The 27,245-nt window shown below is 47.5% G+C and overlaps 1 long non-coding RNA gene, 1 other non-coding gene and 1 pseudogene across 2 annotated transcripts; 1 reads left to right on the top strand and 2 right to left on the bottom strand.

Moving 5' to 3' along the window:
• The window catches only part of LOC133114236 (testis-expressed protein 2-like), a 39,690-nt pseudogene extending 14,147 nt beyond the window's left edge, over positions 1-25,543 (top strand).
• Positions 25,544-25,967: 424 nt separating this feature from the next.
• Positions 25,968-26,100, bottom strand: LOC133115619 (small nucleolar RNA SNORA50). The gene has a single exon (XR_009705792.1). It is a non-coding gene; the product is annotated as a small nucleolar RNA SNORA50 (small nucleolar RNA).
• Positions 26,101-26,139: 39 nt separating this feature from the next.
• Positions 26,140-26,879, bottom strand: LOC133114237 (uncharacterized). Its single transcript, XR_009705531.1, has 3 exons — positions 26,659-26,879; positions 26,444-26,538; positions 26,140-26,252 (listed from the first exon to the last, which is right to left on the bottom strand). It is a non-coding gene; the product is annotated as an uncharacterized LOC133114237 (long non-coding RNA).
• Positions 26,880-27,245: the final 366 nt, after the last annotated feature.

Here is a 27,245-nt window from a genome sequence, read left to right as displayed (position 1 = left end):
CGTGTTCCAACATGAAATATTATTGTGGCCTAGTCTACGGATAAACCAGCATAAGTGCATTTGGCTAATACACATCTCTCTCTCTCTCGCTCACTCTCCCACTCCCACTCCCTCTCCCTCTCATCCGTGCATTTGGCGAATTGGCTCATCTGGCCGGTGAAATGGGTGACCAATGAAAAGCCTCCATACTCACCGTCCCTGGTTTAAACCCATTGACTGAATATCGTAGATGTGTGGTGAGGTCTATGGACCCACTACAGCCCCATCTCTCTGCTGCTCTGAATTACAAAACTCAACTCTGCCACCCACTCACTTGATTATTTAGCAGATATCATTGTAATCTTTTAAACGCCAAATTGAGAGATTTGTGGTGAACTTTGCAACCCTGCTAGTCAGAGCAGTTTGCTAAATGCGGTTGCGATTGTGGAAGGTGTGCGGGGAGAGTGGAAATTCTCCTGTTGGCATAGCAACTGCATCTCTCTAATTCTCAAGGCGACCTCAAAACAAGTGAGCCAGTTTGATCTGGCTGGAGAAGAGCTCTTCTAATTTCACCCTTCCCTGTGTGCCGTCGTACAGATCAGGCCTTCTTTATTTCCTGGGGAAATGATGGTGTTTTTACGGAGCTCTGGAGTGTGTTTGTGTTGATGTTTAGCTTCAGAAACAGGCAGTGTTACACAGGCCAGTGCACACTGTTGGCCACGCTTGTAAGATGGCACAAGGCTGTGTTTATAATAGTTTTTCCCTTTTAAAACCGACACTGTCTTCCTGCTGAGCCTGAATACCCTATGAAGCTTAATGTGCCATTTAGACTCCCTATTGCAATTACTGTGCATTTCAAATGGGTATTTGTTTTTTTTAAGTGCCTTGGCTTAAAAGTAGACTGAATATATATAATTATATATGAATATATAAGTGTTTTATGTCTCGCACTGCTAAATCCATGACTCCTACATGAATATATCTGTGCCTCCTACAATAGATACATGGCTGTATGCATGACCACTTCATGGGTATAACTCTGACTCCTACATGGCTATGTCTCTGACTCCTACATGGCTATGTCTCTGACTCCTACATGGCTATGTCTCTGACTCCTACATGGCTATGTCTCTGACTCCTACATGGCTATATATATGACTCCTACATAGCTATATATATGACTCCTATATGGCTATATCTTTGACTCCTACATAGCTATATATATGACTCCTATATGGCTATATCTATGACTCCTACATAGCTATATATATGACTCCTATATGGCTATATCTATGAATCCTACATAGCTATATATATGACTCCTATATGGCTATATCTATGACTCCTACATAGCTATATCTATGACTCCTATATGGCTATATCTATGACTCCTACATTGCTTCCCCTGCCTCCATTTGCGTCTCTAACCATGGGAGTGCGGTGGCGGGGGCTAGAGACCCTCACTGCAGAAAGGTGTCGGGTTCAGCAGCGTTTTTAAAGTGATGGAGTGCAGCTGTGATAAGACGGCGATCATTTCTCCATGGCGACCGCGGCCGGGTGCCCCGCGCGCTCCCCACGCCCGGCCGCGGACACGGTGTCCTTCATCACGCGCGGTAACCGAGCCGCTCCGCTGCGCCCGCCTATAAATACCCTCCGCCAGGTGTACTCTGAGTCACCGGCACCGAGTGCCCGAGAGGGCCGCCTGTGGCTCCCGCCTGCTGTGGCTGACACCTGTTCCGCGTTAAAACGCATCGCACCCTTCACAGGTTCAATCGGAAATAAAATGATGGCTCTGTATCGGGACTGCCCTACCCTGTTGCCTGTGTGGTGATAAGATTTGCCGATTTCACTTGTCAAGCAAACGGTGAGACACTTGTTGGGCCTTTTTTTAAATGTAAAATTTTTTTTTTTTTTCGGCAGTGTAGCACATATTTCGAGTGTCAGGGCCTGGAGTACATTTTTGCAGTGTTCGGCCCAGGGGTATATTTTTGAGTGTCAGGGCCCGGGACTCCCGTCTGTGGCCTGTGGAGGGAACTCAGGCATGCTCTCACGAGGGGGAACGGGGTGTTTACTGCGTGTTCAGAAAATAGCATGCAGCATGGATACTGTTCCCAGGAAGAGGCAGTGGAGCATGGACGTTACCCAGGGGGCTGTTCACCTGCTCTCCAGAGCATACACGACAATCTGTCTCTTTCCCTCTCCCTCTCTTTTTCTCTTCATCTTACCCTGCCACCCACCCCCCCCCCATCTCTGTGGAAACCCATTTCACACCAGTGAGTCCCAGACCACTCCCTCTCTCTCCCTGGACATCTCTCACTCCGAAGGAGGAAGTCAGGTAGTCACTTTGCTTCATTAGGTGTAGTGTTAGCCCCAGGAGGAGTTGAGGGCAATAGATTCCCAGGAGGAGAGGATGGCAGTAGATCCCCTGGAGGAAAGGGCAGTAGAGCCCCAGGAGGTGTTGGGGGCAGTAGAACTGGAGTAGAGCGGTGCGTGTGGGCCGAGGTTAGCGGTGGCTACGCTGCTCCGTTAGACGAGCTCTCTCTCAGGACGCTGTTGGCTGCCTTCCTCTCAGCACTTCCTGGAGCCTCTCAGCCAATCATAGGCTGCAAACTGCTCAAGGCCATCATGGTGAGGCCAGGTCATGTGACCTTTCCCCTTGTTGATTTTGGTGCCGCTTTGGTACAGAGCATTACTCCGGCTTGTTGCTCCAGTTAAACACAACCTGATTTACACTTGTTACACTGAGAGATTGGAAGAAGCGGTGTTCAAATGTACAGTGAGTGATCGTTATGATAACTTGCTGTACACTGGTCCGTAACAGTAGTGTTACCACGGTGACACAAATGTACTGCTGAACAGGTACCTTCAACTCGATGTGAGGCTTTATGTGAGAATGCTATATAATTCTGGGTGTGTGTCAGTGCGCGTGCGTGTGTGTGCGTGTGCTGAGGCAAACCTGCGCTGACCCCACTAAGAGATGTCTTGCACAACTGTGTGTTTCAGTATAATGAAACGCAGGTTATCTTTCTGTCCTGAGGAGAAAGAAGGAAAATCAGCCATTTAAAAAAGCCAACCTCCAGCTCTGCTTGCCTTGCCTTGCAGGCCCAGTGCACATAAACCAGTCTTTTGCTCTCATTCATATTTCATTTGAGTGACAGCCCCCCTAGCCCCGCCCCCCGCTGGGAAGTGTCTGATAATTAGCGGGCTTTGTGCGCCTCTTGTGTGATTAAAACCCGTCTGATCTAATGAGGCGGAGACGGGCTTGTTCTGCAGGCTCTGCCTCTAATTGCTTTGCGGCTCTGCCTCTGATTCTTAATTAGCCGTAATTATCGTCATACGCTAAACGATATCTGTGTTTCTGAAGCACAGATGAGACTCGTCTCTGTTCTGTTTGGAGTAGATTATATATTCTGATTGTGGCTCTGAAGTCGGTTGGCCCTTCGAAGAGTAGACTGTGGAATGTTTTTTTTTGTTGTTTTATTTTCAGAATTCTGTGAGTGTTCTTGAACCCCATTGCTAGAACATTTACTTGCTACATGGCTTTCCATTACTAGTAGTGATTGTTGCATCAGCATCAGAATTGAGCAAGGCCTCTCCCTCTCCCCACTCGCAACTGTTTTCTCAGGCAATTCTCCCAGGGCATCATTGCAAAAGAGAAAAGGCATGTTCTCAGTGGGTCTGCTGGTTAAATTGAGGATTAAAAACCACATATCTGTGATGTCACTCCTGAAAGGGTTAAGGAGCTGTTGTCAGTGTTGTCTTGTGGGTTTGAATCCCAGGTGGGGCAAAGCTGCGGGTGCTCTTTCCTGACTCACTCCAGTACTCCTCCAGCTGAAGGAAGAGGCAATCCGCAAAGATTTAACCTGGAGCCGTCGCTCAGGATGAACGTGTCTGCTTAGTGCCTGACATGCAAACATGTAAAAGATGAAACGTTGTTATATGTCTGCAATTTTAAGCTGCATTGTTTACCTTCTCACTCTCAATGGTTAATCTTGTCTTTCTGGGAATACTACCGTTTCTGTCTATAGCTATGGCTGTTCATTTCTTTGCTGTGGCATGTCTGACTGATCTTGCATAGGTTGTCAGGGATGTGGTCTTTTATGCTATCTCAGTGTTTCGTAACAGATTACCCAGCATTCCCCATCTCGGGCTGACTGCATTCCATAACCGCCTATCAGTTAAACTGGTTCCATCTGATCAAATGAGGCTGGTCATTTGATTAATTTGAGTATGTTGTTCTGACGGGCCCTACAAGTTGTATTGTAACAATAGAAAGTACCATTAGACCAGTGGTTCTTAGCTGTTGTGCCCCCAAGGCCTCCCTGTGTCCATGGAAACCCCCCCCCCCCCTCACTGTAGCCACAGGACCCCCAACTGAATTTGATTATATGCTACTTTCAGCGGCCATTTTAAAATCTACCTTATGACCCTCTGGGGTTGGTGGTTCTCACCTCTGTATTTCTCCTCTTCTTAGAATGTCAATCCACCCCCAACAGCTTGGCTTTTTCACCCCCCCCCCCCCCCCTCCCGATTCTCCACTTTAAAGCCCCCCTTAGAATGTGCTCTTTATTCTAGAGAGTTCTCTTATTAATTTTACCCGCTGAGCATGCACAGGGGTGGTCTGTTCTCGGCTAACGTACAGTGTGTCCTCGTGTGCTCTCCAGTGTTTGTGGAGTACGTCTTACCGCCCAGGTTTGACTCCAGTGAAATTAACAGTGATGTTGGGGAGGGAGCTGCACTAAAGGCCACTGCGCCTCTCTCCGGGGCCGGTCCAGCCTCTGTGAACGGGCACGTCGCTGGTGTTGCGCGAGGGCAGTTCGAGAAGCGCTAAATGGGCCCATGTGTCTCACTAAAGGTGTCTGCTAAGCTCTTGAGCGGCAAATGTCAAGTCCCCCCGCGAGTCGTCTTTCCGGAACATTCTGTCGTGCAGGGGGAATCATCCCCAGCAGGGAGGCACTGTGGCATTTTATTCACACAAAGTGAAAAAATGAATTTGATTCATATTTTATGCATGGCATCTTTTACCACGAGCCTCCAAGCAAAGATGGGCTGGGATGAGGTGAACTCTGTTTTTAACCCTGTGAAGAGTTGTTTTTTTTGGAGTGTTGTCGTGTTTAGCGTCGTGATGGCGTGTCCGTGACGCGCTGCGTTTGCTCCGCAGGGCGTGACGCGGCCCTGCGATGACCAGCCATGCGGAAAGCGCTGCTCCCGTGTCCTCGCCGTCTCCCGCCATGCGCAAGCTGCAGGTCCAGCGCTCGCCGTCCCAGGACACCATCACCATCCACTTCTCTGCCCTGGGGAAGGAGGAAGAGGAGGAGGAAGAGGCCGTGTGCGAGCCGGCGGCCCCGGTGACCGACGATGACGACCCCGCCGTTGTGACCGCTGAGGAGGCCAGCGAGGAACTTTTCGACACGGGGGGCGTGGCCTGTACTGATGAGGGGTCTTCCAGCGCCCCGCCTCCGGCTCCTCTTACTTTTGGCTCCGCCCACAGCCCCACCCACTCCACCCTGGAGCGGAGAGGCCCGGGTTCTCCTCCCGCCCCCCCCTCCTCTGGCTCCTCCCCCTCCCGGTCGGCGGTCCTGCCCTCGAAGCCCTTCCTGAGCCTCGTCAAGTCGTTCTCCGCGGACGTGGAGCCTCGAGAGGGCGTGCCCGTCCCGCCCACCGCGCGACACCGCCAACTGATGAAGACGCTGGTGAAGTCTCTGTCCACGGAATCGTCCCGCGCCGACCAGGAGCCCCCCAACCCCCCTTCCTCCTCCTCCTCCTCGACCTACCGGCCGGCTGACTCCCTCCTGGGCCTGCAGCTGTTCCGGCAGTTTACCCAGCCGCGCGTGCCGGTGGCCGCCGCCTTGGCCCTGGGCAGCGACTCCTCCAAGACGGCCCCCTCCTCCCCGCTGGCCTCCCCGGAGAGCCGGCCCTTCTTCAAGGTGCAGGAGGTGGAGGCGCGCATCGAGGACACCCGCCGCCGCCTCTCCGAGGTCATGTACCGCTTCATGACCGGGGCTCCCGGCCCAAACCGCTGTCCGCCAGCGCCTCCGAGCTCACCAGCCTGGCCGGCTTCGGCGGCCCGCCGGAGGCCAACAACAACTACTGCATCAAGGAGGAGGAGGGCCTGGACTGGGAGGGGGACGGGGAGGCGCAGAGCGCCGGGTCCGGGGCCGGGGCCGGGGCGTGGTCCCTGAGTGGGGGCTCCAGGCACTCCTCTCTGGGCCTGGACAGGTTCTCCATGTCGGACTTGGCGCGGCAGGACGACGAGGAGTTCGTTGAGGTGTACAGCGACGCGCTGGATGGAGGCGCGGAGCCTGCCCCAGCCGCTCAGGGTGAGAGCGGACTGCAGGAGGAAGAGGAGCGGCGAGAGGAGGAAGCAGCAGACGTGCCCTGCACCACCCTTGCTCTCCTGACCGCTCTGGTGTACTGCTGCTTCGTCCTGCCCCTGCCCCCCTACCTGGGTGGGGTTCTGCTGGGGGTGGCGCTGGGCTTCCTGCTGGCCCTGCTGTTTGTGTGGCTCGCCGCCCCCCGTCGCTCCGGCAACGGCCCCCAGCGGGCCGAGGCGTGGAACACTGAGCAGCTGGACATCAAGGAACCGGGAACCTTCAAGGTGAGTCTTCGTCAGGTACCAGAGGCTTTAAGATTGTACAGACAATGGGGCCAAAAGTGTGAGTGTGTGTGTGAGTGTGTGAGTGTGTGAGTGTGTGAGTGTGTGAGTGTGTGAGTGTGTGTGTGTGTGTGTGAGTGAGTTTTCCCCTCCCGTTTGGCCTGAGATCACAGATCCGATGTCTCCAAGGGAGCTTCTCTCTGGCCGCTTACAGTGGCAAATTGAGGGTGCTCATTTGTCTTCTATTTTGCCTGCGCTTAATATTGGAGGCCATTTCTCTTTTCACCCCCCTCTCACAGTGATGTCGGTAATCAGTAATCAGTAAACCTAGAACAAGTATGCCTTTGTTTCTTGTTTGCTTGATTAAAGGTTAACCTACATATTGCACAAACGCTGTATTGGCTGTTATCCTGGAGGCCAGCCCTTGGATTGTACCCCGTAAAGGATATCCTAACCTTGACCGCTGTTTCCCGAAAAAGGAGTGCCTAACCCTGAACGCAGTTTCCTGAAAAGGGGAGCCTAACCCTGACTGTTGTTCTCTGGCAAAGAGAAACTGAATAGTGTACACAACCGGGAGCCTGATTGGTCAGCCTGCGATGGTTGGCCTGAACAGAGCCAATCAAGCAGTGGTGCTCTATTTGAAAAAATATTTTAAAAATAACTTTCGCTATTTTGTACTACCGCAAAATAGTCAAACCCTTTTGCTGAGTACAACATCTACTTTGTGTATGATTCAGATGCTCAGAATTTTCCAGAAAGCTCCCATTCATGTATAAGCCTTTGAGCACAGTAGGATTACTTCCCATTAAACACCCCTGCTCCAAATACTGTAATTCTAATCCCACAATCCCACAATGACTCATCCCTCAGTCAAAATGTCCACAATGAGAAGTAATGAGTTGTAGGCGTGAGTTGGCGTAACGTCTAGCCAGTAGAATCGGTCTCATTAGTGAGAGAACGGGTGTGTTCGATAATATGTGTGGAATGCACTAAAAAATATTTTATGCATGCGAAAAAAGTTTTAAGAACCAGCTTGGCTAGGCCGAATAGTTCACAACAGGTGACTCTTGGCACTTGATTTAGCGATAGGCATCCTGTAAGGTTTGTTGTATGTATTTATCAGAGTGTGTTTAAGTACAGTTGAGGCTCACTTGTTCTGATAATACTGACTCTATGGGCCTGATCTATAATAAAACTAAAAACTAAAACACAGCCGATTGTCGGTACAAGACTCTCATCCAAATGATGGTGTCTCGTCCAGCACAGTGTCCCCATCACTGTACTGGGATATTGCTGTTTATTTGACCTGAGGGAACATCGCCCCCTACTGGCCTACCAACACCTACACTCAGACACTCACACATCAGACTCCCAGGTACTTTGCACCAGTCCCTGAGCAGAAAAGGAGTATTTGCTGAAATTAAATGTATAGTTCTGTTTTGTTTTTATCAGTTGAGGGTAAATGTGGATATAGAGTCAGCATTGGATTGGAACCAGGCCATAGTTGTCAACAGGCACAGTCCAAAGGCCATAAACTGTTCTTCCGCTGTTTTTATGACCAGCCAACCTCTCTGTGGTGGAAGTGCATTGAATTCTTGAATTGCAGGAATTTTGGCAATGTACGAGGAGAAAAGCCTTTGGACGACACAATGACAAATAAAATATATGTTGCTATGGTGATACAATATCACCATATAAAAGACTGTCATATAAACGATGGTGTAGCTCTTTATGCCCAAGGCAACAAAATTCATTATTGTTTTCTGTGTCCAAGTTGTTGAGTTGTGTCGCATCCGGTTTGAAATTCCGTCGAATATAATGGTGAAAAGTTACATCATTTTTATCTTCACATTTTACCTTTGTGCTCTCCCAACAGACCAGGGTCAAATAAATGATTGTTTTGGATTCAAATACTTTTCTCTGCTTGATTTATCTTGCCTGGTGCAACTGAGCCAACCTAAGAAGATCAGAATGCAGCACTTTTGGGAGTATTTCATAGGTTCTAATAGAGCAGACAAGGTTCAGTAAAAGGTGACAAAGTATTTGAATCCAAAACAATTACGTATTAGACCCAGGTCTGTCGTCCGCTGTAATGTCTTCTGGATCTGCCCTCTCCTGTGATGCACATGAATGCAGCATGATAATACAGAAATACCCCCCAGGGCTGGATGAACGAGATCCAGAGCTACGACCCAGAGACGTACCACGCCACCCTCACACACTCGGTCTACGTGCGTCTGGAGGGCTCTTTCCTGCGCCTCTCCAAACCGCACCGCAACATCGCCCGACGGGCCACCTTCAACGAGCCCAAGCCCGACGTCACCTACATCGGCCAGAAGATCTATGACCTGACCGACAGCCACGTGAGTCCCAGCCCCTCCCCCTCCCCGCCTTTGTCACTGTTCTGTCATGTACCTATCACATGCTAATGCTAGCACGCTGGTCAGGTTTTATTAGTCAGGCTTGGTTACTGTAAAATGTACACTTTAGGGCAGTGGTCTCAACCCCCAGGGCCATGGAGGGTGTCTGTATACTGGTTTTTATTCCAGCCACACTTGCCAGACTTGCTCTTGTTGGGGTTTAAGCCACAGGTTTCTATGAAGCATGTTGTGGCAATTGTTTGTGAAATCTGCCAATGCATTACGTTTGTTTTATTTGATTTGATTGGTCTTCTTCAGATCTACCTGGCACCCCCAAACCTGGCCAAGAAAAGGGTATGGAATAAGAAGTATCCAATCTGCATCGAGCTGGCCAAACAGGAAGACTTCATGTCCCAGACCCAGACAAGCAAGGGTGGGACTGAAGAGGAGAAGACAGCGGCGGTGGGGGTGGGGGAGATGGGGAAGGTGTCTAGGGGTAGTGAGGAGACAAAGAGGTCCTATGGGTCACCAGAACGGGGGCGAGCTTCATCCCAAGGGGATTCAATCCTGTTCCTCTTTGGAAGGACGGGGCGGGAGAAGGAGGAGTGGTTCCACAGAATCACTGTGGCGTCCAAACTGAAATCAGAGGCTAGGAAGTCCCAAAGTCTGCCCGGGAGCAGGAGTGGTGAGTCATCAAACAAGCACACTGCCCATTGGCCAGCTCATCCAACAAGCACACTGCCCATTGGCCAGCTCATCCAACAAGCACACTGCCCATTGGCCAGCTCATCCAACAAGCACAGTGCCCATTGGCCAGCTCATCCAACAAGCACACTGCCCATTGGCCAGCTCATCCAACAAGCACACTCACCAAAGGACTGAGTTGGGTCAGGAAAGGGGTTTTGGTTTTTGAAGATTCACTGACATGCAGACAAGCTCTGATGGTCAATTCTGACCTGTCTTGGTGCTGGGAAATGGAGGGGGGAAAAGGTGACACCACTGCAGTATTGATCAGTAAAGCAAACTGTATGACATTAGCCCATTCACCATTATATCTGACGGTGTGACTTGGCCAGAGCACTTCTGACTCAATAAAGTACTGTTGAGTTAATTTTGTCCAGGCATGGGTTTTGTGTTGAGTGTTAACATGTTTGTCCGTTCCCTTCTGTGGCCCCACCCCCTCCCGCCCTCCCCCAGCCTTTGTTCCCTCCCACAGCCGTGGCAACAGCCAATCGGGCGGGCTGTGCCACAGCCGCAGCAGCAGCAGGAGCAGCCTGGATGAGCTGCTGACATCGCAGCCCCGCCCGCGGGAGCTGAGCAGCAGCGTTAAGCAGAAGATGCTGCTGGACTACAGCGTGTATATGGCCCAGTACGTGCCCCCGCCACCCGCCAGCCCCGCCACCCCCGCCAACAGCCCCGAGCACAGCGCCGAGAGCAGCCCGGGGGCCAGCAAGAAGGTACGGCTGGGGAGGGGGCGTGGGGGCATGTCTTAGGATGAAGGGAGGGGTTGGGAACGAGGAGGAGGGGCGGAGGTAGGGTTTATTATAAAAGCCAGGGGGGGGGGGTTTGGGGTGCCAGGGTTTTGTCATATGATTTGGGGGGAGGGGGGGTTTAACTGGGTTTGTCATGGGCGGAGGGGTGGGGGGGTGGTTTATGCAGGGATTCAGAGAATGGTGGGGGTGGTGTGGGTTGTACAATTCCTTCTCTGAACCTAGGGTTGTGTTTTTGATGCATGGTGTGAGGCGTGTGGATTGTGGTGGGGTTCAGAGTGGGAAAGAGGGGGGTGGGGCGTGGGTCAGGTTGGGGTTTAACGGAATACAGGGGCCACTCACCTGCTGCCTCCACCTACTCCCTCCAGTTGCCTAGCAGCCCCAGGGAAGAGGCGGAGCCGGATGCCTGGGTCAACGCCTTGTTGGGCCGGATCTTCTGGGACTTCTTAGGGGAGAAGTATTGGGCCAGCATGGTGTCCAAGAAGATCCAGATGAAGCTCAGTAAGATCAAGGTGAGGGTTTATCTCCAGTCGGTTAGTATTGTCCCTTCTGCCAGTGTCCCTGTGAAGGCTACCGCATCACTGACCTGTGTCTTGCAGGGAGTTTTTCCCTTGCCACGGTTGCCTCTGGCTTGCTCTATGGGTGTTTAGGCCAGGGTAAATTGAAGCGTTTCATAACAAATCCCTTGTAAAATTCCATCTAAATTTGATTTGATTTGATTAGAGCCGTGTAAATGGTCACCCCCAAAATGGTTTGATCATTGCCCCAATGAGAATACTTCCACGTGTCTACCCATCTACGCTAAGCTACTGGCCACTTTTCATGGGTAGTGGTTTTGTGGAATATGCCATTTTGTGAGAGTAGTTCAGGCTGAAATGTACCATGTTTGTACGCTGCAAAAACCAAAACATTATTATACAAAGATTTTTGTATTGAGAGTTTCAAATCTTATTTTACTTTCTTGCTAAATAAGACAAAAAGATTGCCAATGAGGTAAGAACAGTTCACTAGGCAAGCAAACGGTACCTTAAAACAAGCTCATATTTCCTATGTGAGAAGACTTTATGTCCTATTACAATTACTAAAGATGCTTATTAAAGTCATTTTTTGCAGTGCATTACATTGCTGGCATTTAGTAGATGGTTTTGCCTGCATGGCTTTTTAACATTTTTCCATGGTATCCATGTTGCAGCTGGATGTATACTGAAGCAATGCAGGCTAAGTACCTTGCTCAAGGGTGTGTACTATGTTGTCAGGGTGTGGGGGCTGTCGGTGGGTGGAGGTAGTGTGGAGTGTACCACATTGTTAGTGTCTGGGGGTAGTTGAGGGTGGAGTGTACCATTCTGTCAGTATGTGGGGGTAGTTTACAGTACCACCTGTTTCCATAGCTGCCGTACTTCATGAACGAGCTGACTCTGACCGAGCTGGACATGGGTGTCGCCGTTCCCAAGATCCTGCAGGCATCCAAACCCTCAGTGGACCACCGAGGTAAGACCACTGCTTCAGCATCATACTGTGACTCCACAGCATTTCTGCTTCAACACCATAACTCCACACCATTTCTGCTTCAATGTCACAACTCCGCACCATTTCTGCTTCAATATCACAACTCCACACCATTTCTGCTTCAATATCACAACTCCACACCATTTCTGCTTCAATATCACAACTCCACACCATTTCTGCTTCAATATCACAACTCTGCACCATTTCTGCTTCAACACTATAACTCAACAGCATTTCTGCCTCAACACCATAACTCCACACCATTTCTGCTTCAATATCACAACTCCACACCATTTCTGCTTCAATATCACAACTCCACACCATTTCTGCTTCAATATCACAACTCCACACCATTTCTGCTTCAATATCATAACTCCACACCATTTCTGCTTCAACACCATAACTCCACACCATTTCTGCTTCAATATCACAACTCTGCACCATTTCTGCTTCAACACTATAACTCAACAGCATTTCTGCCTCAACACCATAACTCCAAAGCCTCTGCTTTACTGTGTACACTGCAATCAGCCAATAAGCTGCGATAAACCACTAATGGCCCGTGTGGATACATATCCATCTTATTTCCAAAGATAATTATGCTTTGCATCAATGATGGAAAGTTGGCCTGTAACTGGGCCACGATAGTAGGCAATTGGGAAGAAGAAGAGTGAAGGAGTAAGGTGCAAATAGACACAAAACAAAGACTTCCAAAATGAAAGAAGTAATGAATACATTATATTACATTACAGTCATTTAGCTGACGGTCTTATCCTGAGTGACGTACAATACAGTGCGAATCGGAACCAGACCAGGGCGTTGAGGAATAAAAACAGTTTCAAAGGGCATGGGGTAATAGTTAAGTGTAAAGACTTCATAAACACTTCGTAACTCTTCATTGGCAGCACTTCTGTATTTCCCTGCACCCTTATGAACAGTCAATGCCAAATAATATAAATTGTTATGGGATGTGCTATATCATCATCTAACATGCACAGATATGACTTGATGAAGACATGGAGAACTATATGGCAAATTATGCCCATTTGAACTGTTAATAAATGTTCATGCAGAATAGTACATGAAGTGCTTATGAAATTTTTATGCTTTATGCAAATCTTGCTGTGGTGTTAGGTTACCAAATTAGGCTATGCTAATGCTATGAAAGCAGGATTAATTAAAATCTCAGTGTCCCTGGTCTCCTTAATTAATGACTGAAAGAAATGATTTAGCATTGTGCCAGAGAAACCCCAGTTCGATTAAAACTTGGGAAGGGGGTGGGGAGGTTTGTTGGGGGAGCTCAATTAATTCCTAATTTCTGAATTTGTTCGTTTCTGCTGTGGGGTCAGCGGTGGGGGTGGGGGTGTGGGTGTATCGAGTCATCCATCAGTCCGCCCCCGACGCACATCCCTGCTAATGGCTCCTAATTGCACACATGCATGCCAGCTCATTTCCCCATCACTCCTCTCCATTACACTGCAGTATAAAGATCAGAAGGGTCCCCAAACACTTTCATTAAAAATCACTTTTTCACCTTCATCTCCTGGTCAGATTGAACAGCTTGAACAGGCTTTGCCTTCATTACATTACTGGCATTTAGCAGAAGCTGTTAGCTCCAAGAGTGACACGACTGTTTGCATTTGTGCACAATATCCGTTTATATATCTGGATACAGTACTGGAGTAGTTCAGGCCAGGTGCCATGCTCAAGGTCACAGCAGCAGTGCCCTACCTTGGAATCGAACCTGCAACCTACAGGTTACAAGCAGTTGTCTAGCCATCGCTGGTGTCCACTCTTTTAACGGTCAGCAATTGGCTTTGATTTTTTGTGATGTCATCTGCCCAGTGTTCCACAGAGTCAGGATTGGGCCACAGAAAGGAAGGGTGCTGTAGGCATGGCTATGGTGCATCATTACCATTATGGTGCCAGCTCACTGGTTAAGAGTGGCATAAACACCTGGACACCGCTTGAGTCACACCTAGTCATTTACTGAATGAAGGTGCATAGAGGTGCTCAAACGTGACCTGCTGTACTTCACCTGCTAAGCCTAACCCCACCTCCACTTGATATTTTAACTACCCTGCACAGCACAGCAGTGTGAACCTCTTCATCTGCTCGGAAAGTCTTGGTGGTACCCAACAAACTGGCCCCCTCAAGAGAATTGCAGTCTTATAATTTTTTGGTACAACATCCAGAGAATTGTCCCCGACCAAACCCAGTTCTTCAGGCCAGGGTTCATCAAATCTGGCCCTCAGATTCGGCCCTGGTTTTTCCTTTCTCCTGGGTAATTACCTGAAGAATTAGTGCCACTGATTGGCAGGGTGGGCAGGGCCCGTCAGTATGCGGGAGTGTCTATGGAATGTAGACTTCATAGAAAGTGGAAAGTGAGCGGGCGATGGAACAGATAAAAGCACAGGACGCGACGCCTCTCAGCGCTGCCGTAAAGGTTAGCGGCTTAGCGCTTATTGGGCTGGCACATCTCCATCAGACTCACTCCTTCCTTTTTATTCCTTTTCCTTTTCTGGCCGGTACTTCTCCCCCCCTTTCACTGCACTTAGTCACACACCCTCAGAGCTGGAGTCGCTTAATCATTTATTGGGCCGACTGGACTGGCATGTGGACCGGATGCACTGGGGAAAGGGCTAATGTATCCGAGCGTCGTTAAGATGGTCCCTACAGAATAGAAAGACAGCGAAGGGACACACTTCTGCCTGTACAGACCGGTGGCATGCTGGGATATTGAAGCCCCACCCTCCTCTTTACTCTCCTTAGAAAAGAATGAAACCCCACCCTCTACTTAGCTTAGAACAGAATTAAGCCCCTCCCTCTACTTAGAACAGAATTAAGCCCCACCCCTCTCCTTAGAACAGAATTAAGCGCCACCACTGTCCTGTTTTTGCGCTGTGCATTGCTTTTTGAATGCTGAACATTGTGGTATTCAGGAACACAATGGTTCCGCTCATAATTGGTTCATATTGTAGAGCAGAGGATAGCAACATTGTCTGTTGAAGGTGTAGACTGCCTCTCGCCTCAAAACTGGCTCTGGAGAAACAAAGCTGACCCTGGCACTGTTTATGTTTACTTACTGACTGTAAAGCGTACCAGCAGTTATGTTTTGCATCTTGCCGCCATGTGAAGATGTAAATGATGTTTGCACTGGATTGGTTTGGGGAGCCTGGCTGCAGTATTTGCATTGAGTACCTGGTGTTATGGTACAGTTGGTACTTGGACTCGGTGAGCCTTAATGTGTTGAAAGAATGTCTTTTTTTGGGGGTTTTTTAAAGGAGTAACATGGTGGTTGATCACACTTTTTATAGGTTTTTATATGCAATTTGCACAAGAGGGCATTGAAGAAACACGATGAAAGTATGAAATATGTCCGTTCTTTTGTTTTGGGGAAGTAAGCGTTTTAAATTTATTGTCCTATATTCAACCGGTTGATAATGTTCTCCTAGTACTATGTCACACAATGATAACCACTGCCCTGATCCCTCCACTATAACTCATGACCCACAGTTTGCACCACTGGCCTACAGGAAAATGGGGGCACGTCATTGGTAATTGACAGTTCTTGTTACCAGACAGTTTGGGGGGAAATTTAGAATTAAAAAAATGTTTTAGAATACATTTAAATGACTGAATAATACATTTTAAAAATGCACATTTGTTTTATTGTTGCCTAAAGACAGTTGGCAAGTGTCACATTCAACCACCATGTTACTCCATTAAAGGAAAAAATATTTAGATCGGTCTAAATCTAAACCTGCATCTTTGCTGTCTTGTTTACATTGGAACATTGCAAATTAAAATATTTTTCTAGTACTGTTTAAAAGTGGATGATTGTTATTTGATCACATAATAAAAATCCCATTACAACCATGATTAAGCCCATTAAAGCCCTATTAACTGAAAGCTGTATACTTAGAGCGCACCCTGGTGGCTGGTAGTGGTTTTGTAATTACATGCTGAATGATTGTTTTGTTTTATATACACTGAAGGACATACTGTTCAGCATATTTCTGCTAAGATTGAAATGAATTTTAAATTAATTATATGGGGGGTTGATATGTAATATATAGGCGCTGTCTGTAGGAAGTAGACTATTTGTGGGGCAACATTGGTTCAGGTGGTAGGAGCGGTCGTCTTGCAGTTGGAGGGTTGCTAGTTCCATCCCGCCCTGGGTGTGCAAGACCCCTAACCCCTGCATGCTCCTGACGAGGTGCCTTGCATGGCAGCCAATCGCAGTTGGTGTGTGAGTGTGTGTATGAACGGGTGAATGAGAATCATCAATTGTACAGCGCTTTGGATAAAGGCGCCATATAAATGCCAAACACTTATTTAGCATTTGTGGGCACCAGTCCATGCGAGTCAGTCAGCTAATGATAGATGATGGAGAAAGTTGTCCCAGACATGGTTCCAGACTGCCCCATAAGTACACAGTTGAATTCAGATCTGGTAGCTTGGGTTACTAAATGTGGATAACAGCAGTGTCATGGTTGACAGGAAGTACCAGGTGCTCAGGACAGGAAGTAGACCGTAACTATGAATGAAGGCTGTTCTGTGCCCTGTCAGTACTGTGGGGTGCTCAGCCAGGGGCATCGAATGGTATCTGAGAAGGGCCAGTGTGGGTGCAGGTTTTTGTTTTTGCCCAGCAATACAACGCGCGATTCTACTTATCAAGATTATGGTCTTGATTGAAGACCATTATCAGTTAATTACATGAATCGGGTGTCCTACCCGAAAACAAAACACAAACCTGCAGCCACACCCCGCTTTGAATGAGATTGGACTAAACAACCTGAAACAGAGTAAGCAATCAACAAAATGGTCTGCCAAGGAAATGTTTTTTGAGATGGATTAAATCTAATTTCTTTGGACAGTAGGTTTTTTTTTTGGTTTTGTTTTATCATGAGTCAGCAGACGTGCCTCTCTGTTGTCACGGTCGTTATCTCCATGGCAACGAGCAGAGGCGCTAATGCTAATTTGGCGTAGCAGCCTGCCGACTTCAAACGGGCGTTCGCTCGGCCGAGTCTTCTCTCTTCAAAGGGCTGTAAGATCTCCCTCTCCCCCGAGAGACAGGGAGGGAAGGAGAGCAAGCGGTAAGGGGGGAGGCTCAAACGTGTGATGGACAGAACAGAGGAAGGAGGGAGAGTGGGGGGGGATAGGGAGGGCAGGTGAGGTAAGGACAGAGAGGAAGAGGAAGTGGGTATGGGCTCTGGGAAGTTGTAGGGACGCGATGGGACTCACAATGGAAAGCTACTGTAGTGAAACCAGTGGGTTTAATATGGGGAGGATGCGAATGCTTTGAAGGTTTTATGCGTTACTCAAATTTTTTGGTTAGTGCAAGACTGGAGAATAGCCAAGCCTTGGATCTACCTCGCCAGTGGCATGTATTGACAGAGACTTTATCAGTCAATTTATCAACCGGCCAGTTGATTCAATTATATAACATAAGGATTAATAGCAACAATTGCATCAATATTGTCCAGGAGGGAAATTACATTTTGAGAGCAGAAAAATGGCAGTGCAGAACCGGATAAAGGATTACAAAAATCTTATTTTAATACTCAGGCCTCCCCCTCTCTCAGTCTCAGGCGCCCACTCGCAGTCTCGCCTCGTACCGTAATTAACTCTGAATGGCTAATTAACGGGCTCGTTTACCAGGCTCGTTATGTGGCCCGGCATTGCTGAAGGGAGCTGTGCTTGAGTCATCTCCGCCTACTCCTTCCCTTCCCCTCTGTGTCTGAAGAGGCAGATCACGCAGGGGAAATGAATGCTTACTGCCATAGCGTCGGGCCTACAGGAGCACAAGATGGACGTACATCTGAGATCCATCCCACCCTCACAGATCGACTTTATTCTAGCAAATTTGAGAGGTGTGAGAATCTTTGGTCCATTTTTTGGTGTGTGTGTGTGTGTGTGCGTGTGTGCGTGTGTCCAACATGCATCATCTCAATAATAATAATTTTATTTGTGAAGTGCTTTTGCCATGCTCAAAGTGCTGAGGAACAGCTGACAAACAACATTGCAACATGAACCATTGTGTCTGAAACTAACAAGTGAACTTATTTGAGTGTGTGTGTGTGTGTGTGTGTGTGTGTGTGTGTGTGTGTGTGTGTGTGTGTGTGTGTGTGTGTGTGGGCGTCCTGTAGCGTAGTGGTTAAGGTACATGACAAGGTCGGCAGTTCGATTCCCAGTGTAGCCACAATAAGATCCGCACAGCCGTTGGGCCCTTGAGCAAGGCCCTTAACCCTGTATTAGTCCTCCCCTGGAGCATCTCCTGCTTAGTCTAATCAACTGTATGTCGCTCTGGATAAGAGCATCTGCCAAATGCCAGTAATGTAATGTAATGTTTCTCCACATAGGCCTCTGGTTTGACCTGGACATCTCCTACAATGGCTCCTTCCTCATGACCCTTCAGACCAAGATGAACCTGGCGAGGCTCGGGAAGGAGGGAGAGGGGCTTCGATTCGGCGAACCAGGCAAAGACGGGTAAGAGCGCCAGAACCGCCACATTGGCCGCACCTCCCGAACCTCTGCTAGAACGGTCATCTGCCGAACCTCTGGTAGAACGGTCATCTGCCGAACCTCTGGTAGAACGGTCATCTGCCGAACCTCTGGTAGAACGGTCATCTGCCGAACCTCTGCTAGAACGGTCATCTGCCGAACCTCTGCTAGAACGGTCATCTCCCGAACCTCTGCTAGAACGGTCATCTGCCAAACCTCTGCTAGAACGGTCATCTCCCGAACCTCTGCTCAAGCGGTCATCTCCCGAACCTCTGCTAGAACGGTCATCTGCCAAACCTCTGCTAGAACGGTCATCTGCCAAACCTCTGCTAGAACGGTCATCTCCCGAACCTCTGCCAGAGTGGTCATCTCCCAAACCTTGAGTGGGGACCACCCAAACCTCAGAGCAGGCACCTGAAACCCGAAATGCTAACAGACACAGATTACTACTTGATCAGACACCACCAAACTACTTGAAACTGATGAAACTCTCAGTCTGCTGTAAAGAAAAGCACAAGAGGCTTTCAACAAGCTCTTGGATATAGATATCAGATATATCCAAGTTGGTTCCCGCTGAGGTTCCCACTATCTCTGGGGCTACAGACATGCTAATGAGCAGATTATCTGCGTGCCTGGGCATCTGTAGTCACCAGTGTGCCTTTAACCGCTAAATGTTTCTTACCCTCTACCCTTCTCTCCCATCCTCTGTCTATTTGGACGCTTTCTTCTGTGGATGTTCCTTGTTTCTGGTGAGTCTCTGCAGTTGAGCTGTCCACGTGTCCTGTTCTTTGTTTATTTATTTGTTTTTGATCATTTCTTTTGAGTCTATAATCGGCCGTAACAACATCGCTGCTCTATGCGTTGCCATTGACAAAGTTACTGTTGAGCCAGCGTTAATAAAGCTGTAGACTATTAAAGGTTTGAGGTCAGATTATTTAAATAGTGGACACTGCCCTAGCTCTTTCTGACCAGATGTGCTGAATTAATCTAATTATTACTATCAATAATTTGATTCATTTATGTTTTTGTTGTTGCAAAACAGTGAGCATGTTTGGTATTTTTCTGTTGATAGAGTGAAGTGTTTCTTATTTGAGATATTTGACAGGGATATAGGCTCTGTTTTTTATGTCTTTCTTGTCATGACATAAGGATGCGTTTGATTTCCATAGTTTCTATCTTGACAGAGTGGTTCGATTTGAGATTGGTTTTCATCACGACATGGTGATTGCTTAACTTAGCATTTTTATCCTGGCCGAGTGACGTGCCTCAGGCGTGTACATCGTGATAGAGCAGTGAAGGCGCTTCATTGGTTGACTGGTATCTGTACCTTTCAGGCCCAGGCCCAGGCTGTACTGCCTGGCCGACAGCGATGAAGAGTCCTCCAGTGCGGGGTCGTCTGATGAAGAGGAGCCGCCCGAGATTCCCACCGACAAGACCGCTCTGCTCGGGGCGGAAGGGTGAGACCATAAACCGTAGTCACAGTCCACGGGCTCCTGAGAAACACCTTTAAACCGCGGAAGTGCAGTTTTTGTGCTGCTGCGTTGTACAAATTTGAGCCAGAGGATTTGGCTTATGTGGTTATGAAGTCTGGGCCGGATTCGCACCCTCCACTAAGTGCGTGGGATAACCACACTGCGCCGAGTAAGCAACGTCTCTTGACAACGTCTCTTAGAAAACTGAGCCCGTTTTTTTTGCCCACTTGGGTGATGTGCTGAGTCATATTCAGAAATGCCTCCAGCAGGCTCGACCACTGGTCTAGAGGTGGACCAGTGGTAGATTTATTTATTTATTACTTAATTAGCCCTAATATTTGCGCCATCTGACATTTTGGTTACATTTCTGAAGACTGCTTTTGTGTCCCTATATGAGACATTTTACTGTTATCTAATCAGTGTTGGTGTATAGAGCCAATCAGCTCATTTAGCCAGGGTAATTGATGGAAATAAAAACCTATGCTGTGTTAACCCTTTGAAGTGTAGATTTCTTGGACTGTTTCTCCAAGTCGGTGTTTCAGAACTCATGCACCTTAAACGGTTAGTAAATATAGCGCTCGGCTGCAGATCTCTCACAGGTTACAGGTTACTAGCATAGGCAGAAACAACAATAATGAAATGATATGCTGGCATGGGGTATTATGTCCCCATCTGTGTTTTTATTTAGAGCGGGTTTTGGGGCTGTCCGGGCCTCTGTGGTGGTCTTTGTCCAGGCACTGGCTCACTTCCTTCGTGTCTCCCTCAGCTACGTCGGGGGACACAGGCCCAGCAAGATCATGCGCTTTGTGGACAAGATCACCAAGTCCAAGTACTTCCAGAAGGCCACGGAGACGGAGTTCATCAAGAAGAAGATTGAGGAGGTGTCCAACACCCCCCTGCTGCTGACCGTGGAGGTGCAGGAGTGCTGCGGGAAGCTGGCGGTCAACATACCCCCACCCCCTACTGACAGGATATGGTATGTCCCACACCCCACCCCCCCTTCCCCCAATGACAGGATATGGTATGTCCCACACCCCACCCCCCCCCCTTCCCCCAATGACAGGATATGGTATGTCCCACACCCCACCCCCCCTTCCCCCAATGACAGGATATGGTATGTCCCACACCCCACCCCCCCTTCCCCCAATGACAGGATATGGTATGTCCCACACACCCCACCCCCCCCTTCCCCCAATGACAGGATATGGTATCCCCCCCCCCTCCCCCCTTCCCCCAATGACAGGATTTGGTACGTTCTGTTGAGGCCATTAAAACTGAGTATCCCTCTTTGGGGCTCGTTGGGTGTCACGGTGGTGCAGTGGTCAGTGCTATTGCCTCACAAGAAGCAGGTTTCCTCCCACAGCTAAAACATGTAGCCAAGGATCTAGAGATAAAAATGAGCCTTCCTGAATAACATTTGCAGAAATGGTATAAATGTGCAGTCTCCCTGTCGAATAATCAATAAATTATTCCACTATCTGGACTTTTCTATTCCCAGAGGGTGTCGGATAGTAGAGGTTCTAGTGTACCATTTTTTCCTTAGACTCTACTTTTAAATTAACTTAGAAGAGGAAATTGTCCTGTCACCTGTCGCGCAAAAGGTCTCTATGTAGTCCAGGTAAAGGGGTGCAGAATCTTTTTGTATTAGAGGTATGTTGTATTTGTAATACAACAAAGTATTAGCAGGTAATTGCATCTGAGCTTGTAGAGATTTGCGTGCCTTAAACCTCGATCTGGGATGATGGACTGGGTTCAAACCCCTTATTTCCAGGTATGGCTTTAGGAGCCCCCCCCACCTGGAGCTAAAGGCCCGCCCAAAACTGGGGGAGAGGGAGGTGACGCTGGCCCACGTGACCGACTGGATCGAGAAGAAGCTGGACCAGGAGTTCCAGGTACAGTGATGGAGGAAAAAGTAGTGGGAGCTGCGCCCTATATCATTTCATTTTTGGATAAATATAATAGTTTTTAATATAAGAAGTGTCACAACAATGGCAAGCAGAACAGCATCTCTGAACACACAAAGGCTACAGCAGCAGACCAATATGTATAAAAAAAATAATTCTAATAAATACCTAATAAAGTGCTCACTGAGTGTATATGCAGTGAGAGAGTGATAGAGTGACAGTGATACAACTTTAAAGGGCTGAAATTCCTACACGGTTCACTCCATATGGATGTAAATTCCCTCAAATTGACTGACTGTCAGCACTTAATTTATCAGCATAGGAATTACAGCACTTTAAAATGGTCTTACTGTCCAAATACTTACGGACCTCAGTGTATAGATCATGTCTTTGTCAGCACCCTTATCACAGACTTGCTGTGCAGCGTATGCGATCACTCTTACGTACCGTTTTTTTCCACACCCACCCGCAGAAAGTACTCGTCATGCCAAACATGGACGACGTCTGGCTACCCATCATGCATTCCGCCATGGACACGCGGTCCAACGCCACCACTGCCGCCAAGGAGCAAAGCCTGGAGGAGGCTGAGGACGTGGCCCCCGGCGAAATGTGAAAGAGCTGCAGTTTACAGTATTAACTGAAGGAGCAACAATGTGAGGGGGGAGGTCAAAGGTCGTGGGTCACTGGCCCGGCCACCCCCCCCCCTCAAAACAACCAAACGGTACCCACATTCCTACTACTGACATGGCCTCCTGGGCTAGCCCGCCCTTTGTGTTCCGGTATTGGAGAAGGTACACGGCTGGGATGCCCCGACCGCTGCCCCGCCATGAAGTTTATAAGAAATGAAGCCATTTGCTGCTGTCCGTAGCTTTTATGTGTGAAAAGACTGACTTTGAAACGTGTCTCTTTCGTTGTTTTTGTGACGACTCGGGGAACAGAATGGACGCTGCACCGCGGCAGGGAGTGGGGCGGTCCCTATGGAACTGCTCCCTAATGTATTGCCCTGCCACGGTGTAACCTTCTGCACGCAGCCTAGAGGCTAAAGCGCAGGTGACCCAGGTGAACCCAGAGAGCCGAGAGGGGTTATGTTTCTGGGGGAGATGGCTGTGGTTCAGGGGGTGTGGTTACGGCTGGTGTTCAGTGCTGCTTTTTCAATCGTACTGAGCGCCTTCGGGTTCGAAAGTCACGTTTTGAAAGAATGTGCCAATGCGTGAGACTGGGCAGCGCCCTCTGTTGGCCCAGCTTGGTACTGCATGAACAATCTGCAACCCGTGTGAATGCCACGCTGTGAGACGCACCGTCAAAGGAGGTGGCGGAACTTGCTGTCTATGTGCATTGTGTGTGTGTGTGTGTATGTATGTGTGTGTGCGTTTGAGACGTTTGTGTCTTGTTTTAGTGTTTAATGCACATTTGCTCTGAGAAACTGACCCGCCTGTCAGTTTCAAAACCCCATGTGCTGCCTGTGTCACCTCTGTCAGTGCCCCCCTCCCCTACTCTGCAAAACGCAGTCCGATGACCTCCTCCCACCCCCACCCAGAAAACCATTTTACCAACAGGAGCCATAACCAGTGGGGTGTGCAACAAGCTTTTAGGACCAGGCTGTTCAGTTTACTCGACGAAAGGCTCAACCTCAAATCAAGATGCACAGTGTAAGCATACCAAGGAGAAAAAAAAACTTGTCGATCGTGAAAGCTTTGTATGGTGAAATGATGTATATGGGACCTTTTTTTACATGAATGTATGAATATTCTTTGGCAGTTTAAAAGTTTCGTTTCTCTGAAAGAATACATTAGCTAATCAGAGGGGGAGTGACAGGGACATTCTCAGTTTGCCTCAGAGAGATTGAAATCTCTTTTTTGTAAAAAAGGGTTTATATACATGTGAAATGATGGTCTACCGTTGTGAAGTGGCTACAATTCACCCACACTGAAGTTGATTTAAGTTTAGCCTCCCGTGCTGGGCTGATAGCAGGCTCTGTCAGAAACTGAGCCTCTGAAATAAAACAGTCCTCTAAAGAACGCCCATAGTATGTTGATGTCTTCATACGGATGAAATGCATAATAAATATTTCAGCCGCCTAAGACTTTAAAAGAGCCATAACCATGAGATGTTAGCCATGTTATGCAGCAGCCCCACAGGCATACAACAATGGCAGTATATGCTTTTGTGATATTAGTTTTTAAACTAAGCCAAGTCATTCCTCCTGTCACTCAAACTGTGATAATTCTGCACAGACGAAAACCTAAAACACTAGTGTGAGTCTCTGGCAAACTGAAGCTGTATTTACTGGAGATGGGTGAAATTATTTATTTTACGGATTTATATTCACATATATGCACTGTTCTCCTTGTTTACAGGTGTTTAGAGTGTGATCTGTTAATCGTTACCATGTATTTCTTTTGTAATTGCAAAAAACTAAAAATCAAACAAAGCTTTGTGCTTTAGGCACGAGTGCCTTTAAAACAAACACTAGCTCCACCCCTGGAAAATGACTGGGATTCCACACACATCAATTTAAAAAGTGGTACTCTTTAAATAAATCTGTATGAGTTTAAAGAAAAAAATAAGAATTAATGTTATTCCTTTTGGGATTGTTCTGGGTTTTCTTTTTAACATTTTTTTATTCTTGCCATGTTGTCAACATCCATGTCCAATGGACAGTCAAGAGTGTCTGATTCAGTGCACTTATTGAGTATACAACATGTACGTGACTTGTATATTCAATAGTAGGCAAGTGTGCCAATTTTGGACGCGGCCAAGATGTAGTGACAGTTCCTGGCCAGTCGTAAAAATGCAGTTCTCCATTAAGCACTCCCATTCTCACACAAGCAGCAGCAGTTTGTTTTCTCAACAAAAAAAAAGTCACTTTCATAGCAGGCCTGTGAAACTGAGTACATTTTTGGGATTCGCAGGATGGCCGTTATCAAGCTTCAAACACAGTTTTTGCGATAGGCCTGCTGCAACATCCTGCACCTCTGTGCGTGCTGCAGTGCTGCAGAAAAGCACATAAAACAACCTTAATGAATAACTGTAATTCTGGCCAGGATCTGATACTACAGTACAGGGATGTGCGGAGCTTCAGATTGGGAGTAGGCAACCAGAGAGGCTCCTGGTTTCTGCTCCATCCAAACCTGTAACTACAGAACCAAATTCATTTTAATTCATTCATTCACTTAATGAGTGCAGGTGACCATGTGCTGGAGAATATTCAGCCTATGACTTTTAATCGTCCCTTCAGTCTTTTTTTGATCAAGCTTAGACGGAACAGAGGACAGAATTGTCACTGGCTCTAGGGGATGTATCCTCAGTGAATTCATTTGGAGCACCACCAGATGGCACACGTGTCTGTACAAGCAGGCCTGTATAGAAACCTGCAGACCCAGTTCACTTGTTCACTTTACTCTGGTAATGCCTTGATTTTACAGGAAATGTGTTTATATAAATATATATTATTGCCATATTGTTATCTGTTCACCATACAAGCCTTGTTGAGATTTGTGTCATCCCCCCCCCCCTCCTCCCTAAGTTCTGGTGCAGAGGAAACCTTTTAATCCTGATAAAATCCTCAGATTTGATAGTTTGTGTTACGTCTACATAATACCCCTTTTTTGTGTGCAATAACTAAAAGGCAATGTAATGCACTATGTTCACCAGTATAGGGAATGTATCGTATGAAGGTTGACTTATGAGGAATAAAGGTTTGTTTGAATAAATCATGTTTTGCCTTTGACTACTGTTCCTATTTTAATCATACACACAGATGCCAGGGGGTATATGGGTGGGAGGGCAGATGTACCATCTGATGCACGGACTTTTAATCTTTTTTTGGTAGTGGCGTCAACAGCAAAGGTTGGTTATAATAAAAAAGGATATTCAAGGGAGATTTATTGACCAGCTCGCTCCCTTCTCTCCCTCCCCCCAAACCAAACCATACTTTGTAAAGACCAGGGCCCCCGTTTCACAAACCAAACAAAGTTGTTCAGACAGTATAGATAAATGGGTAGAATATAACCTATAACTTCCAAATCTGGACATGGAGTGAAGTAAGAGCAGATCTAGGTTTTATGCTGCAGTTATGCCTGATGGCATATTGATTTGTTACAGGGAGAAAACCTAGGCAGAGTTGGGAGACCATTCTACTAAACACAAAATTGTAATGTGACTTGTTCTTAAAAGAGCAGCTTGGTGAAATGCCAAGGAACCCCAGTTATAACAAGCGTTTCTCTTGCACTGTAGCTTGGCCTGTGAAACCACAAGCAAGGCTTCACAGGTTCAAAGACAGTGCAGACTGGAAAGTCACTGCTGCTCAAAGGATGACCAATGATGTCTGAATTCATTTTTATTGGAAGTAAAACAAACGTGGACAGTTCATCTTCTCCCAGGTAGCACTGCTTGCACCAGCTTCATCAGGATTTCTTCAAACTCCGTTCAAAAGCAACCTAAAACAAACGGGCGGTTACTGCTTAAATGTGCAAGGCAGATGTACACAGCAAGTGGCCACAGCCGTCATGTTATGTCAGTAACAAAAGTTGACTTCATTATATAATTCAGAAGTCTAACGCGTTAAATGTCATCATTCATAACATTTTGTAGCAATGCGTCGAGGTTAGTAAGCACGCGGTCGCGTTACCTGTGCCCATGAACGGCCTTCTGCTCCATAAGCACGTGGCATAGACTGGAGGGCACGTGCGCTCCGCTGCTGCGGCTCTGGACCTTCAAAACGGGCTGCAGGATAAGAGTCAAATTAACCTTCGTTTTATGAGGAAAACGAAAGTTTTCTTCCGCTCAATTGTCCGGTGCACATTAAAACACCCCAAACTAAAAGCGAATACAAACGGTGCTTACCTCATCCCGTCCACCTAGCTAACTAGTCTGCACAAATGTTCGGTATGCTCGGTCTCTACTTAAGTAATGCTATCTCGAAAATCCACACTGTGCGATGGGCTATCACTAGCTTTCCGACTAAATTTCATGTTGAGTCGTCTTGGGTAAGCCATAATGAGTTAGATTTAGTTTCCGTTGGGGTGTTACTCTTCCTCCTACTCCCAAAAATGCAAGAATCTGCTGCGCTCCCTCTGGCTGTATTTATATCGAAGGCGTCAGTGTGTGACGAACTTCCGGTTAGTCCCTATGTCACCTTCGTCACTTCCGTGTATCAGTTTCTTTTTTTTTTCTTTTTTTTCCCCCCGGGCCCACGTTATTCAGAATAATTTGATTGATATATTTGATCTGTTTGCGAAAAGTCTATTTTTCCTGTCAAATGGGAAAAGTTTTTTTTTTGGTATCCTATCCCAAGTATAACAATTAAGACAAAAATAGAATTGTTTAAATGTATATTGTCAGTCAAATATTTTATCACATTCATGTTCCTTCCATTGAGACACCATATCTATGCTGGCTGTAATCGTTAAAACGATAGCCACTGCCTGACA

The sequence above is a fragment of the Conger conger genome, chromosome 16, assembly GCF_963514075.1.
Source record: "Conger conger chromosome 16, fConCon1.1, whole genome shotgun sequence".
NCBI classification, from domain to species: Eukaryota; Metazoa; Chordata; class Actinopteri; order Anguilliformes; family Congridae; genus Conger; species Conger conger.
Note: the sequence above shows the minus strand (reverse complement) of the source record. Positions and strands in the feature narration are given on the sequence as shown.